The following is a 17,977-nucleotide window of genomic DNA, read 5'->3' on the forward strand; positions in this document are numbered from 1 at the left end:
GAAAATGATGTAAAAATTTTAGCCAAATCACTTAACTCTGCTTTTAAAATCTGGATAAAGCTCAAATGGCCACATCCTGTAATACATTTAAGTTGTTATAAATTAGTTGTTAAAATTCACAAAGTCATCAAACTCAGTAAGTTGCCTATTATGTTGATATCTATGCACTAAATGATTTGATCATTTAAAATGTAATTTCCTATAATTTCATCCGTTCATGGAATCAAAGTTTCTCAGATGTTTTCTACATGTTTCTCCTGCCTTTGATAAGGAAATGACCATGTTCACAAATAGAAACTGCAATTCAAAATTAACCCTGACATATTGTGCAACTTCAGTCCGTTCAAATTCTGGACATTGCTCTTCACAGTTATGTTATTGAGTAAGGCAGTTTTAAACACATTGGGACTGGTTGCTTAAAGAATAAATTCTTGTTTTCTAGACAGATGTTTGTGGAGTAAGTAGTAGAAGGAATCACTTTTGAGGGGATTATTTGCATTTTGTAGGGAGGAAAGTAAAAACATACTGAAAAATGGAAATCTAAAAGCAAAAAAGCAAAGATTAGCACTAAATAATACTAACTTTGTCAGTCTTCCAACTTCCTTCCCTTTTCTAAACAGATCATTCCCTATAATACTTTCAAATAACATCCCTTGCAAAAGTTCAATTGCTTTCTGCCCTCTTACTATGTTATAGTCCAGCACATCAATCTACTTATCAGTCTGAAGAAGGTAAAACAGTATTATTAGTGGGATTATGTGAATCAATTTTGGTTATAACATAATTCAGGAAAATATATTATTATAACTTGATCCCAAAATATTTAAGTGGGCTTGACATTTTAGTCAAGAATACACTTCCTATATGAGAAAAGTACACTGTCTAGAGTGGGGCAGCAAGATGGCACAGTAGGTTGAGTGCTGGCTCTGGAGTCAGTTCAAATCTTGCCTCAGACACTTACTAGCTGTGATGTGACTCTGGGCAAGTCATGTAATCCTGCTTCCCTTAATTTTCTCATCTGTAAAATGAGCTGAGAGAAGGAAATGGCAAACTACTCCAGTATCTTTGCCAAAAACTCTAGTTGGGATCACAAAGAGTCAGACACAACTAAAATGACTAAACAACAACAATAATAACAATTGTTGTCTAGACTTAGTTTATTAAATCAGATATTATTACTCTTTCTTTATGACTTTGAATCCTGTAAAGATGCCCAAGATGCCACCATTGATGCAGTTTAAGAACAGGAAGTGATTAAAGAGACTCTAGAAAAACTCCATTACGTGCCCTTTTCGACATTATCATCAGACATAGTTCTTGAAATGATAGCGATAGCTATAAGACAAAAGAAAGATGAAATTATCCCTATCTGCAGGCAACATATGTTTACTTAGAAAACCCTAGAGAATTAGCAAAGAAACTAATTGAGGCAAATAATAGCCTTAGTTAAGTATAGTATACAAAATAAATGTGCAAAAGTCTAAATTTCTATAATACAACAACAAATTCTAGGAGAAAATAATAGAGAAATTTCGTTGAAAATAACAACATGCATAAAATATCTGAAAGTTGATCTACTAAGATATTCACAACTTAAATATATGCAATTATAACACATTCTTTACAGAAATGGAAGAAGATGTAAATAGATGGGTAGTCATTGACCATGGTTGGACCATGCCAAAATAAAAATGGTTCCTAATTTAAATTACAATTTTAGTGTCATATCAATCACACAAACAAAGGCTTACTTCATAGACCAAGACAAAATAAAATTGAAAGATCATCTGGATGAATAAAGACTCTATAATCTCAGAGAAATTATGGAAAATAATAAGAATCAAGGGAGAATAGCACTTGCAGACTGCAACCTATATTAGAGAGTAGAGAGAGTTGTAACCAACTATTTTGGTTACAAAAATAAAAAAGTACGCCATTGTAGTGTACTAGAGGAGCAAGGATCAGACACAACTAAATTCAGCAGTGTTCAATAAATCTAATAATATAAATTATGTGGGGGGAGAGTTTCCTGTCCAATAAGTCCTCATAGGGAAACTGGAAAATGGTTTGACAAAAAAAGAGTTTAAAGTAGCATTATATCAATATGTTTCAAGCAAATAGACTAAATACAAAAGATAACATTTTTAAATGGGTAAAAATAGACAGAAGTATCTTTTTATAGCTATGAGTAGGGGGAAATATCAAAATACATAATAGACCAAGGACAGAGAAGATTACAAAATACATAATAGACAATTCTCATGAAATTTTGGTATGCTGATGCAAAGGAATATTTTTTGCACAGTAAAAGCAACATATGTGAATAATTTAAAGAAACATAGTAAGACTTGTATGAACCGATGCAGAGAAAACAGAACCAATAATACAATATGCATAATTATTTCAGCAATATAAAAGAGAAGAACATTAAAGCAAAATTAAACACTATAATTATGATGACCAATCCTGACCCTAGAGAAGAAATGTGGAAATGAACCTTTATTATTTCCTTGAAAAAATAAAGGACTATGAGTATAAAATCCTCCATTATTTAAAATGAAGGGGTTGTACTAGGTTATTTCTATGGTCCCTTACAACTCTACAGCCATGATCTTATGAATTGAAGCTTATATTGTCAGAGTTGATTGATGTGTCAGTTGGTTTTTCTATACTCTTTTATTTTCTTTGTTCCAAGAAAGAATCATCAGATGGGAGAAGAGAAGTAACATCCAGAAATGCCTATGATTTTAAAACAAAAAGAGATAATAAAAAGGGGGGGGGGGCTTTTTAAACATGTGGGAAAGTCTCTGCTAAGGTTGTGGGCATTTAATGGTTAATTCTTCCAAATTAAACCCATGTATTAGGCAGGGTGTGTCAGAGCCAGCTTGAATAGACTCATAAGAACTTCTTGTGAAATTTTCAGTGTTAGCATTTTTACCTTGGAAATTGGACAGGTTACAGATGAGGGTTTGCCTTATAGTTTTATTGATTTCTAGACTTAAGAAAGTGATGGAGAAAATATTAATAATGTAGATTAAAATTAAAATATATACTATTTCCCTAGATATATGGTTGTTAAATATTTACCAAAACACTGCTGTTTGGGCCCATCTGTCCATATGGAGATAGGGCCAGAGTTGGAAGTTCTAGATGTCTGGTGTTTAGCCAAGGTCTCAAGAGAAGAGTAATTTGAAATATAATTCATAAATTATAACCATAGAGTGAAGTCATCATTGTTAAAAAGTGAAGTGCGTAGCCAGAGGTCAAAGTAATAGGCAGTGAGCTAGAGGAGCAATACAGAGAACAAAATCAGGAAAAGTGGAAGGCCACCAGAAGCATGGGCTTGCAGACTGTCCACAAGATGGTTCACTTCACTCAATGTGTTGGTGACAGCATTATCATTAGTACTGAGTTTCATATACCGCCACCCTCACCCCACTCCCCAATTCCCTTAAAAGCAACACAAATGCTGGCTTGGACAGAATGCCACCTATTCTATATCAATTATCCTTCCTTTCTCTAGCCCTTTAGCAACCTTTTCACGGACAAATATGTCCCATATTATACTTAGATTGGTGAGAATTTTATGTCCTTACTCTATATATTGATACTACTTGGGAAGCTGATACTTTCTATACATGAACAGTAAACTGGATTTTAAAATAGAAAACACAAAGCCTTTTTGGATAAATTAAATGGACTTTTAAAGCACAGCACTACCAGGTTTCCAATTGCCATCAAATGCTACTGTTGTTAATTCAAAAGCCTCTATGCCACTTTTGACTAAAGGGATGAAAGCCCAAAAAGGAAAGTCAAGACCCTTCTCCTCCCTTTCACTCTTCCAACTCCCCTCCCACCCATTAAAGCAGTGGGAGCAAGTTTGTTCATTTTGTTTTGTTTTCCTATATATTGTTCAGAAGCCAGAAGGTAAAAATCAGACTGACTGCATAAAAAGGCAAACTCTAGGGGTTCTCTCTATTGCCAGAAAATTTAATTCTGAGGAAAGCCTTAAAGCAAATCATGTGGCATGTCCTTCTGCTCTGGCAGACACCATCAGAAAGCTTGCCTGGCCCAGGTCTCACCTAGCAGCCATAATTCCACCCTACATTGAATGGTACTGACATGAAGTAGCACGTCCTTCCTCTTACTATGTGTATGGATAGCAGAGATGGCAAGCTGAGGAGACAGAAGATTAAATCCCTACTGCATGTAGCTGCATAGAACTATTGCAACAGTAAGGGTGAAAAGAGTCAATTTCAAGACTTGAAGAGGAGCAGGGCCTCCTACAATTTGACAGCTGAAAGGAAGGATAGAGATCATCTAATCTAACCCCTTCATTTTATAGATGAAGAGAACAAAGTGTAGGGAGATGAAGTGACTTGCACAATGCTATATAGCTATGCCTTCCTTCCTTCCTTCATCCAACAAGTATTTATTTAAGCATCCAATAGATACCAGGCCCTATGAATCTATGAAGACTAAACCTAAGCAGACCCTGCCCTCCAAGAGTTTATATTATATTAGTGAGAAATAGCATCTACAAAGATTAGGAAATATAAGATGAATACAAAGTAATTTCCAGGAGCAAAAAATGCCGACAACTGGAGGGATCAAGATAGGTCAAAGCTGGGATTCAAACTCAGATCTCCTGATTCTGAACACAGTTCTCTTTCCACTGATTCTGAGTCTTAAGAATCAAGTTACACACGTGTGTGTGTGTGTGTGTGTGTGTGTGTGTGTGTGTGTAGAAGGGTGGATTTGCAAAAAAAAATTAGGGAGACTACTTCCAAATCATTCAATTAAGGGCATTCATAACCAGAAAGAAAAAAATAATAATAGATTTTATCTTTCTGTTGCTTCTGACTGTGCTGCCTAACATCTTTCCTCTTCAATTCAACAGAGAATAACTGATCAGTAAGGTACCACCCTATTGTCATGCCATAAATCCTACCTAGAGGGTTTATCTTTCAGTAATTCATCCATTCTGCTGGATGAGTTATATTCCATGACCCCATCTGACAATTTAATGTTCAATACAGCTTGTAGAAGATGATAATAAAATGTTCAAGAAGCCACAACCACCTTACGCCATTCTATACTTATTTTCCCTGAACAGAGGTAAATAGGAGAGTGACAAAACTTTCCTTTACCCCTAATTTATTTCCTCGTTTGCTGCACTCTCTTGCCACTGTTATCATCTCTGACCATAAGAAAATATTTCCAGTCATCCCTCCTCCATTCCACTTCCCCCCACCCCAAAAAAGAGTTTAACTCTGCAATTGGCTCCAGATTTGGTACTTTATATACAAACTGTTTATGACAATCACAGAGCTGAGGGAAGAAATGTGATTGGGCTGTGCTCCTGGAAAACTGAAGCCAATTTCAAAGTCCAATTTTGAAAAAGAAATGCTGTGTTTGTTTCATGTCAGCTTCTTCTTCCGATCAGAAAAGCAGGGAGGGAAATGCCGAACAAAGCTAAAGCTGTTGGCCTGGCTTGGTTATTTCCAAGCAAAAAGAGGGCAGATGGAAAGCCATTCAGTTGGCTCCACTTCCATATCTTGTCCGCCTTCAGTCACTTTGGAAGCAGCTGAGCAAAGCTTAACCCTTGTTGAAAGAGAATTAAAAAACATTCATTGCAAATGTTTATATATATATTACATTATTTAAAAATATAGACTTGGTTGTCACAAAAACAGATGGTCTCTCGACCTATACAGTTGGGATCTACCAAGCTTGCTGTCAAGTTCATCATGGAGCTTTGCTCTCCCTGCCTAGCCATGACATAGGGATACACAGTCTACATTCAGGGCACCATAGAGAGTTGGATGGGGTAGGCAGAGAAAGGAGATCTAAGACCCAGCATAATCTCTGACCAGACCTAAGGGATATTAGAAGCAAAACTTTTGACAAATCAGTCATCAGAGTGTTAGCTGCCAGTCTAATCCAATCCAATTTAATCAACATGTATTAAGCACCTACTAAGTGCCAGATATTATGCTAAGTGCTTAAGATACAATTAATAAAAAGACGGTCCCTGCCATCAAGGAGCTTACAGTCTAATGTAGGGCAAAGGGGGCAGAGACAAAATACTAAAGGAATGGGTGCATGAGAACAATTTGTTCCAATGTCCATGAAGGCAGCTGAAGCAGGCATTGTTGAGTGCTTAGAGATGGTCAGACCTGGAAGACACCACAGTCATCCATTACATCCCAGGTCATCACTAGTCATCCTGACTTCTGTCTTGCCACTGGACCTTGATGACTCTGGAAGAGAGAGTGAGGCTGATGATTTTGTGCAATTCTCCCTCACTTAAATCCAATTCATGAGCAAGTCACCCCATGATGTCATTGATCCTCTTCAAAAATGAAGGAGGAGGGGCGGAGCCAAGATGGCAAAGTAAAAGCAGTGAGTTGCTTGAGCTCTCTCCCAAACCCCTCCAAATACCTGTAAAAATGGCTCTAAACAAAAAGACAGAGTGAAACTAATTTCCAGCCCAAGACAACCTGGATGGTTGATTAGAAAGATCTATTGCACCAGAGTTGGAGAGAAATGCAGTTCAGCATGTACACATGCAAGCAAAGACTAGGCCTCAGAGGAGCAGCCCTCAGAGGACTGAATCATGGGCAGCTGTGGCAGTTTCCAGACTTTCAACCCACAATTGCCAAAGACAACTTAGGAGGTCATTAGGAAAAGTCTGTGACCATGGTGAGAGACAAGCTTGGTCCTAGCCCCAGTCCCAGCACAACCCCAGGGCGACGCTGCTTCAGGAGATTCCAGCCCACAGACTGAGGGGGAATCAAGCAGCTGATCAGAAGGGGATTTCAGGGATCTCTTTGCTGGTGCTGATGCAGGATTCTCTTGCTTTGCCTATGCTTGTATCTAGGTCACGGTTCCAGGTGGCGATCCTGGGGCTAGGAGGAGTACTGGCATTGTAGTGGTGGTACAGAGAGAATCCTCCTCACATTTCCAAGGCAGAAAAGAGCACTTGTGGTCACTCATAGACGAGAGCACAGGCCAGGAAAGGAGTAAACACCTAGCCCTTGATCATACCACCTTGGATGAACTGAAAATTTACAGGTCCCTAGAAGTATCTCTTAAAACAGCTGCACAAAACCCCCAAAGCTTGGGACAGTACATTCTCCACATTAGAAGCAGACCCCTACCTTAACAAAGAGTTTAAAATTCAAGAAATTGGCTGGGATCATGAACAAACTGCACAAAAAAAGTCAGACCATAGAATCTTTCTTTGGCGAAAAAGAAGATCAAAACATACAACCAGAAGAAGACAACAAAGTCAAAGCTCCTACATCCAAAGCCTCCAAGAAAAATATGAATCAGTCTCAGGTCATGGAAGAGCTCAAAAAGGATTTTGAAAAGAAAGTAAGAGAAGTAGAGTAAAAACTGGGAAGAGAAATGAGAGTGATGCAAGAAAATCATGAAAAACTAATTAACAACTTGCCAAAGGAGACCCAAAAAAATACTGAAGAATATAACACCTTAAAAAATAGCCTAACCCAAATGGCAAAAGAGGTCCAAAAAGCCAATGAGGAGAAGAATGCCTTCAAAAGCAGAATTGGCAAAATGGAAAAGAAAGTCCAAAAGCTCACTGAAGAAAATAATTCCTTAAAAATTGGAATGAAGCAATTGGAAGCTAGGGACTTTATGAGAAATCAAGACATTGTAAAACAAAACCAAAAGAATGAAAAAATAGAAGACAATGTGAAATATCTCATTGGAAAAAAAACTGACCTGGAAAATAGATCCAGATGAGAGAATTTAAAAATTATTGGACTGAGAGCCATGATCAAAAAAAAAAAGAGCCTAGACATCATCTTTCAAGAAATTATCAAGGAAAACTATCCTGATATTCTCAAATCACAGGGTAAAATAGATATTGAAAGAATCCACCAATTACCTCCTGAAGAGATCCCCCCCAAAAAAACCTCACAGGAATATTGTAGCCAAATTCCAGAGTTCTCAGGTCAAGGAGAAAATATTGTAAGCAGCCAGAAAGAAACAATTAAAACAAAAATGAAGGATGAACAACAACACCAAAGGAGGCAGGAAAATGGGCAGTAGGAGGGACAGGACACCAGGGGGTACCTGTCATGGAGGCATCTTGTTCTGGAAATTTAAAACTAGGCAGAGTAGCAGATCCAAAGTGGAGTCAGCTCATTCTGCCTTCTATAAAGGAAGGCATTGAGAGGCAATCTAGTACCTATTTTACCAGAGTGGAGAGAGGCAAAGGGAGAGAATACTTGGCTACTGTCAAAATAGAGGAGCCCAAAAGCCTTGAGCAAAAATCCAAAAATTTCTATAGATAGAGTTGAACTATCTTTTTTCATTCTATCTACCTACCTACCTACCTATCTATCTATCTATTGATCTATCTATCTATCCATCTATCTATCAAGATCTAGATACTAGATATCTAGATAGCTAGGTCTAGCTACCTATATTTCTAACCACCTGAACATGTAAAAACATATACTCATGTGTACAAATGCTTATTTAATATCTGTGTATCAACATATTTATATTGCACAGTTATGTATCTATGTCTGTGTAGCCATGTATCCATAACCACAAGCAGCTATACAGATGTGTTGATATATAGAGAGAGATTCAATGTCAGACATTCATAGAAATTTTTAAAAGGATTTGCTCATACAGAAAATTTTATATGAATTTTTAAGTGATCTTTTATTCTACAGTCAGCTTTTCCAGTGGAAACATTTTTTTTTCTGTTGCTAACTAGTAAAAATAGGTGTTATTGCTCTTTTGTATCTAAAGACCACTAGGCTGAGGTGAAAGATGAATCATAACTATTCTCACCTCTGCTGCTTTCTGCATTAATGTTAAATAACTTTTTTCTTAAGTTTTCTTGCTCACTCTTGTAGACTGAAGAGGACAGGTTGGGAAGACTCGTTTACAAAGAACATGACTTTGTTAGTTATGGTGATTATAGAGGCATGCAAAGCCAGTTCATATCATCCACAAAAACAGCATCTCCCATGACTGCTGTCTACAACATGACACCTCCACTGGCTGTATCCAATCTATTTCTACACTATATTGTCACTGGTCAAAAATAGGCTTGTTCTCCACTTCCCTCTGTTTTCTCCCTGAAAAAGGAGAGGGACTGATAAGCCAGAGCTCAATTTGTTCTGGCAATTATTGGAAAGCTCCTACTGGGAGGGAGGGAGGCCACTGCTCACTGGTGCAGAATGACATGCGGCCCTCCAGGGGCCAAACAAAAGGGGTTCCTGCCTTTCTTCAAGTTTATTCAAGCATGGTTAGACATATTGGTGGAGATACTAGCCCATTCACATCTTAATGGGAAAAAAAGAGAGACAAGAGGGGAGACGGGAGGGAAGAGCAGGATGAGAGACTATCGAGTGACTACAGAGACAGAAGGAATGAAAACATAAACTTGAACCTGGGGAAGAGAAGGGAAGGCAAAGGATTCCTACTACTTACCGTGTGGGAGATTACCATTATGATCATAATAAGAATACTTTCCATTTTTAAAGAGGTTTACAGTTTTCAAAGCCATTCTGCATATATTACCTCATGAGTTTTACTACAATCCAGCCAAATTATGCCCTTTTTATGGATAAAGGTTACTGTGAGATAAGTCTGCAATGTGAAATGGAAAGAACTTGTAATTTGGTGGTTGAAGTATGGCCTTCCTCTTCCTCTAACCCTCATCTCCCTTCCTATCTCCTTCAGCCAAGCAGTGCTCTGCATTAATTCAACCCAAATGAAATGGTTAGGATGAAATACCATTGAGGTGCATTCGAAAGTGTAATTCTCCTGAAACAAGTGTGTAACTTTATTAAAAAACCAAGGTGCTAGTCAAAAGGTGAAAGAAATATATTACATTATTATGAAAAAAAGAGGTTATTTGAGAAAAAGCTGAAGAAGCAATTCTTTTAAAATTGACATGTGAAGGCTTTTATAACACAGTGAAAAGGGTTGCTTTTCCTTAATACTTTTCCTTACTCTTTGTTATGAACAGAGGGATAAAATGTTTATAGATAAGGTCATTGTAAATTCTATGCCATAGTACATGTGCCTGCCTGAGCCTGAATATCCTCATCTTCACCCTTTAAACTACACAATAATGTTAATTGTTCTAGCAATTGGAAAAATCCCTTCTAGGGTAAAGACAGTTGACAAGGAGAGAAGAAATGTCAAAATCAGGTCCATGACATGCCAGGAACAATTTCTTACAGTAAGAATTGACAATTCCAAAGCAAAAGCAATAAATTGAAAAGGAGGGGGTGGGTGTGATAAAGTTAATTGTAAAATCTGCTATTAGTAGTCTTTCTTCAGTCATAAAAGAAGCTGGATTTTTCAAAATAAAAGCACTAATAACTACATTTTCCCTTTAATGAAAATGGTGAATGCAGTGGGTGAATCACTAGAGAATGATCCCCTAGCCAGGTATTGCTCCTGATAGAGAAGCTGATGGGAGAAGTTTAAGAAATAAAATATACTATCAAACTGCTGGAGAAAGTGAACCACAGTCCCCAGTGAAATCACTTCTTACAGCAATTAGAAGTCCATTTGTTGCAGTATTAACTGCCTCCGGCAAACTCAACAAACCAGGTCCTGACTGCTGGTAATGACAGATTTCTTAGGGAGTATTACTTAATTAACAATAATTTGAAAGGGCAGCTCAGCTGAGATACTACGTTCACTTACTAGAAGCACGAGCAGTAGTAAATGAAAAAGGACGTGCAATCTGTTAGCTTTCCCCTTGTCTTCTGTTTCTGAAATATCATGCAGCTGCTAAGTATTTGCCTTAAGATATTTTCAGCTATCCATAATGCCAGCATGTCCAAGGAAGTTTAGCTCTCACTAGGTATTCTGGGCATAAATTATCCACTGCACAAGGCCATGTGAGGTCCCCTGAAGTCTGATTTTGTTAAGATATCCTCCAGGATCTCAAATACTCAGAGATTATCTCTTATTCTCTCCCTCTTCTCTTGAACAGGGCATGGGAGGGAGATGGAGGGCATCTACCATCCCCTTCCCATAGTCTGTCTCCAACCTCCCCACCCCCCCAATCATGCATCATTTGTGCCTAATCATCTCAACATAATTGTCTCCTGTTGTTTTCCCTGCCTTCCCAAGAAGCTTTATGTTGCATCAGCATCTTCTTGGTAGCTAGCTATGTATACCTTACCCCTGGGCCAATGGACTCTTCCAGACGTGACAGACAGAGGGCAAGGAAAGCCTTTGCCTCCAGCAGCCCTGATTGAATTGTAATACTGTCCATTCCCCTCAAAGTCACAAGACTGAAATGAACACTTGTGAGCCTTTTTTTTCTGTCTTCCTAAGAGCTGAATTTCTTTTCTTTTCTTTTTTTAAGGGATTGTGAAGCCAGAAGTACCCCACATAAGTTGTTGCTGAAATACAGCGCAACTGTCAGTATGAACTGAACTCTTGAAGTAAAGTTCAGGGAAAAGCAAAAGTAGCATTATCTCTGGAAGAAGAGAAAAGGTAAGTTTTAAACAAAATTTTCATATGATTTTCCACAATTCACTTCTTCGTGGGATGTTTAAGGTAAGTTAATGTCACAGAAGAGATTGTAATTTTCTGCTCACAGAAAATGAATGTCATTTGGCTCCTAGGGGATGTGAACAAAGCTATCTGAGAAAGTTATTTAAAATTATTATTAGGTTGCTGTTAACTGTAATCACCAGTGTCCCTTAAAACTCCTGCCAAGGGAAAATCTTTATCTAGACTTGATTTGTGATAAACTTGGTAATTGAAAAGTCGATTTGGAACACAGTTATTAAGCAAAACAGATTTCTGTTCATGGGATTTTGAAAAGACAGTCCGCAAGTTTCGCCTGCAGAGCTCCCCGCTTACATTTGGAAGTAGATGTAGATGGTGCTTGTATAGAGCCCTACCGGCTTCCACAGTGGATTAAGATTGATTGCAGGAGCACAAGAGTCTTCTCCTTGCTTCTTTTAAATTCAAAGTACCTCTCACTCAAATAATATCAAAGGCTTCTGATTGAACACATCTCCCTGCGGGATTTTATCACAGGGCCTGCTTTATTATGTACAATAGAATCAGATTGATATAATATGGCATCTGTGGCTGAACATCTTGTTTAGAGACAACTTGCAGAAATAATTTTATCTTTCTCTTGAAGCCCAATTTGATGTTATTAGACAATCTCATCATTGGAGTACTGGCTATTAGGACTGGAATCAGCTTGATTTATCATGATATATATCCAATTAACAACTCTTTCATTTTAGCCTTCACTTAGTATTACTACTTTGAAGAGAAGCACTGAGAAAATTTTCCATAGTGTAGATGAGATGTGTAAATTTGTCCATGTTCTGATGTTCATGGCCCTTTCAGCTCAGATGTAGAAAACCTTTGAGGCAGGGGAGAGGCAAGACAGGGAAGCAGGCTGTTTTTGTTCACTTGTTTATGGAAATTAGTCTTTACTACCTAAAAAGTATTAGTTCGTCTATAATATGAAGGAGTTAGACTAGATAGCCTCAAAGGTCCTTTCCAGATCTAATTCTATAATCCAATGCTCTCATTAAATATTCCTAAGAAAATGACAATCAGTCACATTGTGTTGAGTATTGATTTGACTGAATTTTCTTATTTAGGAGTTCCAAATCAATGCATACCCATCTAATGCAGTGAGCTCCAGCAGGTACTTAAAAATCACATAATGATGCTACAAAAAAAGTTCACACTGGATGGAAAAGAAAGAGCCTACCTGACATGATAGTAATGGCAGGAGCATACTCTGATTGGCAGGTAGCTATCTCCCCAAACAAGTTCAGCACAGCATGCTTTGCCAATAGTGTCACCAACTAGTTAATGAAATCAATCAGTAGGAAATGAAAAAGAAATACTAAGTTGTTTTTTCTTATAATTCTTTTCCATCAAACTAGTGTGGAGACAGCTAGAACAGTATTAAACTCAGTTTGATCACAAAAAGATTTTATTTTTAAAAAGGTCAGTTAATTATTTTCAATGGAAAATTGTAATTTGAAAACTTGCTCCAAGTATAATTAATGAACTATTTGGAACAAAAGCATTTTGCTTTTAATATTTTACATGGTAGTAGGAAATTTGAAGAATAAAAGAAGAAACCTTGAAATGTAATTTAGTCAATCTCTTAAACTGTCTCCAAAAGATGAGACTCTCCTATTACTATTCCATTAATCTCTCACATTAAACAAATATACAAATAGATAGATGACAGGTAAACAAATAAACAAATAAATAAGTAGATACATACATATGTAAATAGGAAGGAGAGTGACAGAGAGATAAGACATCCACAGAAGAAAATTCTCTGACTTCAATCATTTCCTAATTTTTAAGGTCTCAGTGTTGGGAAAGCTTTCTCTTTTTTCCATCTCAGTCCCTCAAGCTGTTTGATTCTGTTTTCTTTCACATTTCTTTCAAATTGCAGATAAAGACTAACTGACCACTTTTGTGTAGAAACAATTATTGACTTAAAATAATAGTGAAGTTGAAATTTGGCCTTTTTCCTTCTCAGTGCTTTAGAATGCTACTTCATTTAAAGTTTCTTCCTCAGACATTTTCTGTTCCAGTTCTTGAATGGCTTATGTAGCTCTCTTCTGAACCCTTTCCAAGTTTTACATATCTTGCTTAATATGTGGATCCGAGAATGAGCCAGGGTGACCTGGTAAGGGCTTTGCCAATTCAAAGATTATAAAAAATATTTCCTTGTGCCCCTTGAAGGCTATACTCCCCTTACTTTTTTTCCCACTCCTGGTCTATACTTCCCTCTTTAAAATGAAATCATAACACTACCAGTGTTACCTTTGTGTGTATGATGACCCTCAAATCCTGCATTTGAGTTTGTTTTTCCTTCATAAGAAGATTCATCTTTATTCAACTTTATTTTGTCCTTAATCACTTCTTCAGTTAAGCAATCTCATTTTTCTGAGGCACTGGCCAAATACCTCACCATCATACTCTTACACACACTTCACTAGGCTATCTATCATCCTCAGACTGAATGAACATGCTCTCTGCCCATCGCCTGATACTGATCACAATCATAAATAATAAAGTGCTGCAAAGTGACACCTGTTACTTCTTTTCAGACTGGAAGTAATCCATTGATAAGGACTGCCTGATTAGACATTTCCAGGAAGCTTCACACCCACTTGAAGGTTGGCCTACAATAGGCAGTTGAAAGACATTTGTCCACTATTATTGACAATGATCCTAGCTTTTTGATGAAGATGTCAGATGCAAAAGAATTCAAAAACCTTGTCAGATCACTCATACTCACTTCCCTTGCACCTACAATGATTGTCATAAAAGGAAATTAAATTAAACTAATAAGATTTGCCTACTAAACCATTCAGACTAACTAAGACTCTTTACAAATTTTATTCTTCTTCTTCTTCCTGTATCTTTTCAGGGAGCAATTTTGGTAGGTATATGATTTCCATCTAACTGTAGGTTGATTCTTTGCCAATCGCTTGGTACCTATTAGGTTTTTTTTCCCTAAAGTTCTCTAATAGAGAGAGAGAGAGAGAGAGAGAGAGAGAGAGAGAGAGAGAGAGAGAGAGAGAGAGAGAGAGAGAGACGTTTCTCACCTGGCTACATTACTTTGGGATTTCTCTGACTCCTCCACTATGCCCCCCAAAAGTTCATAGTTCAGATAACATCATTATCCTGTAAGTTATCATCAGCCTTGGTGCTCCACCAAATCACTACCTTCTGCCTGACTGGAGAATGGGGCCATGAATTCCAAACCTCCATTTAAGGAGAGAGCTCATCTCAGACTCATCATTTCTCAATTGACTGCACTAATTTGGGACTTCTTTAACTGACATCTCTACCAAACCCTCCCCAGTCTTTCTCTTTCCTCTCACTCCTACTTTTCAGCTTCCTTTTTTTGTTTTGTCTTCCCCATTTAGAACATAAGCTTCTTGAGGGTAGAGACTAGCTTTCCTTTTTCATATTTGTATCCCCAGAGCTTAACACAGTGTCTGGTGCATAGTAGGTGCTTAACACAATTTTATTTACTGGCTGATTATATAGACAGATATGCTTTAAGGAAGGAAGGAAAGAGACATTTATTCGGCACCTACTATGTGCCAGGCATTGTGTTAAGAGCTTTACAAATATTTTCTCATTTAATCCTCACAACAACCCTAGGAGGTAGGAACTATGATTATTCTCATTTTACAATTGAAGAAATTGAGGTTAAGGTCATCCAGGGTCACACAGCTAATAAGTATCTGAGGCTAGATTTAAATCTAGGTTGACCTGACTTCAGACCCAGTGTTCTAGCTATTGCACAACCTATTTGCCTCAGTACCTAGTATGTTCAAGGCACTGTACTGAATGCTGGGAAAGATACAAAGATAAACTATAACATAGTCCCTGTTCTCAAGTAGTTTATATTCAAAGGATTGAAGAAAATGCCATATCCACAAATAAGTATAATATAATTTAGAAAATGATGAGAATCAGAGAAGAAAGTATTCTGAGAAAATTTGAGGACAGAATATTTTTTCAGTCTCCCTGCTGTGTCTTCAATTCTTCTCAGGTCCTTATATTAGGTTTCAATGTCAATTCATCTCCCTTCAATGGCTTAAATGAGAGCTTCCTAACTATCAATGACTTGCCTTTAACTTAAAAGTAATAGTCCTCCAAATATCCCCTATGATTTGGATAGTCCTTTTTTATCATATTTCAGTTGCCAAATATTTATATGATTTCCTTTTTTTAGTTTTAGCTTTTTTGATATAAAACAATTATATGTAAATTAGTTGAGGTATAATACATTGAGGAGAAAAATTATTTTTGTCTTTATGTCTCCTATTATAGTAGTAGAAGCAGAATAATGTAAGCAGAGGAGTGGTCTGAATTGGACTGAGGTATCTGAGATGAAAGGGTTAGAGTCAGAGGGATTTAAAACAAAACAAACTTTGGCTACGTATGCTTATTTGCCAAAAGATTGGATGGTACAGAATCAAGGTCCAGTGATTTGGACCTGGGCAAAGGTGGGGGAAGTAAAAGAGGAAACACTAGGAACAGATTGTTCCAAACAATATAAAGTGAAGGTAATTAGTACATAAAAAAGAAGAAGTTAGGAAGGAAAGATGGAAGGAAGGAAGGAAAGAAGGGCTTAAAATAATTTGACAAAAAGGAAAATAAATTTAACAATCATAAGCATGGATGTTAATGGGATAAATTCACCCATATAGTGGACTATACATGGGGTAGAAGAATGAATAAGAATATAAAACCCAACATGGAAGGTTAAAATGAGATATGAGAGCAGAATTTGTTATGCTGAAGCTGAATCAAAAAAAAAAAATAAAGATGAAAGACAATCTTAGTCTCAGAAAAGGCAACTTTAAAAATTCATATGTTCAAGGGGATAAACAGGGAAAACTACTTTATGCTTAAAGGTATTATGAATAATAAAATAATACCAATATTAAATATGTATTCAGAAAATGACATAATAGAACTTAGCAGGAAAGCAAACAGACCCCCCAAAAGAGCTGGTTAGTAAGACTGTAATTGTAGTTCATTTTAATGTGCCCCTTTCAGACTTGGACAAAACTAACAGAAAGATAAACAAGAATGAAATTAAGAATCTGAACAGAATGTTAGGAAAACTTGATGATAGACCTTTGGCAGATATTTAATGGAAAATTAGGGAAAACACTTATTCTCAGCATCTTACAGTAGCTTTATAAAAGTTTTCATCAGATAGGACATACTCAAATACTTAAATGGATCTATGAATTTACTTATAAGGATATATACCTCAATGACAGCGATTTCAACTCATCCATACCTGCCCATCCTAGGCAATTCTTAATTGAGAACTGCCATAAATTTATCACTGGGGGCCTTATGCTGCTGGTGCTGCTTTTGCTTCTTCTTTTTCCTCCTCCTCCTCCTTCTTCTTCTCCTTTTATCTCTCTATCTCTCTGTCTCTGTCTCTCTCTCTCTTTCTCCCTCTCTCTACCTCTCCCTCTCCCTCTCCCTCTCTCTCTCTCTCTCTCTCTCTCTCTCTCTCTCTCTCTCTCTCTCTCTCTCTCTCTCTCTCTCTCTCTCTCTCTCTCTCTCTCTCTCTCTCTCCATAAAGATACTAGAAGCATTAGTAGTTAGGGTAGCCCAAAGTTATCACTCACTTTCACCTTGTGACCAGACATTTGCTTTCACTCAAACTCTTTGATGCCATGCCTTTATCAACTTTTATTTCATAATCCTTGCAAACTTCATTGTTTGTGAGTGTTGCAACCTGCTAACTCTTACTATGTATAGCAGTGGATAGAGTGATGGAATGGAATAAGGAAAACATGAGTTCAAATCTTGCTCAACACACTTACTAGCTGTGTGACCCTGAGCAAGTCATGTAACCTTTATTTTTCTCAGTTTCCTCATCTATAAAATGTGGTTAATAATAGCGCCTGCCTCCCAGGATGTTGTAAATATTAAATGAGATAATATTTATAGAGCACTCTGCAAATCCTGAAGTGCTATATAAATTCCAGCTATAATAATTATTATGCATTTCTCTGTTGTCTTTTGGGTGACCCTTCATTTCATTTCTTCTGACAGTATAATGTTCTATGACATACAACCATATGATACTAGAAGATCATTGGTATTTTTAAAATGAGCCTTTGTTTCAGGATGAAGTTGGTGTCATTTAAAGAACTTTGTGATTTTTTGTAAGCAATACAGCCTATTCCCCTCCTGCTACTCAATTCTAAGTGCAGCTTTCTGCCTTTTTAAATATGTGTGTGTGTGTTTGTGTGTGTGTGTGTGTGAGAGAGAGAGAGTGGACGGAGTACTGGATTTGAAAGACTTGAATTCAAAATACTCCCTTAGATGCTTACAATATGTGTAATGCTGGCAAATCACTGAACCTCTCAAGGACTCAGTTTTCTCATCTATAAATGAAGGTATTAGACTC

The 17,977-nt window shown here is 37.1% G+C and overlaps 1 protein-coding gene across 1 annotated transcript in view; it reads left to right on the forward strand.

The window, feature by feature from the left end:
* The window catches only part of CDH20 (cadherin 20), a 292,275-nt gene that overhangs the window by 176,948 nt on the left and 97,350 nt on the right, over positions 1–17,977 (forward strand). The window contains exon 2 of the mRNA XM_020995787.2: positions 11,381–11,511. The gene's annotated coding sequence lies outside the window, so the exon portion shown is untranslated. The remainder of the gene's footprint in view (positions 1–11,380; positions 11,512–17,977) is intronic.

This window comes from Phascolarctos cinereus, unplaced genomic scaffold (genome assembly GCF_003287225.1).
Source record: "Phascolarctos cinereus isolate Bilbo 61053 unplaced genomic scaffold, phaCin_HiC Scaffold_4;HRSCAF=312, whole genome shotgun sequence".
Lineage (NCBI taxonomy): Eukaryota > Metazoa > Chordata > Mammalia > Diprotodontia > Phascolarctidae > Phascolarctos > Phascolarctos cinereus.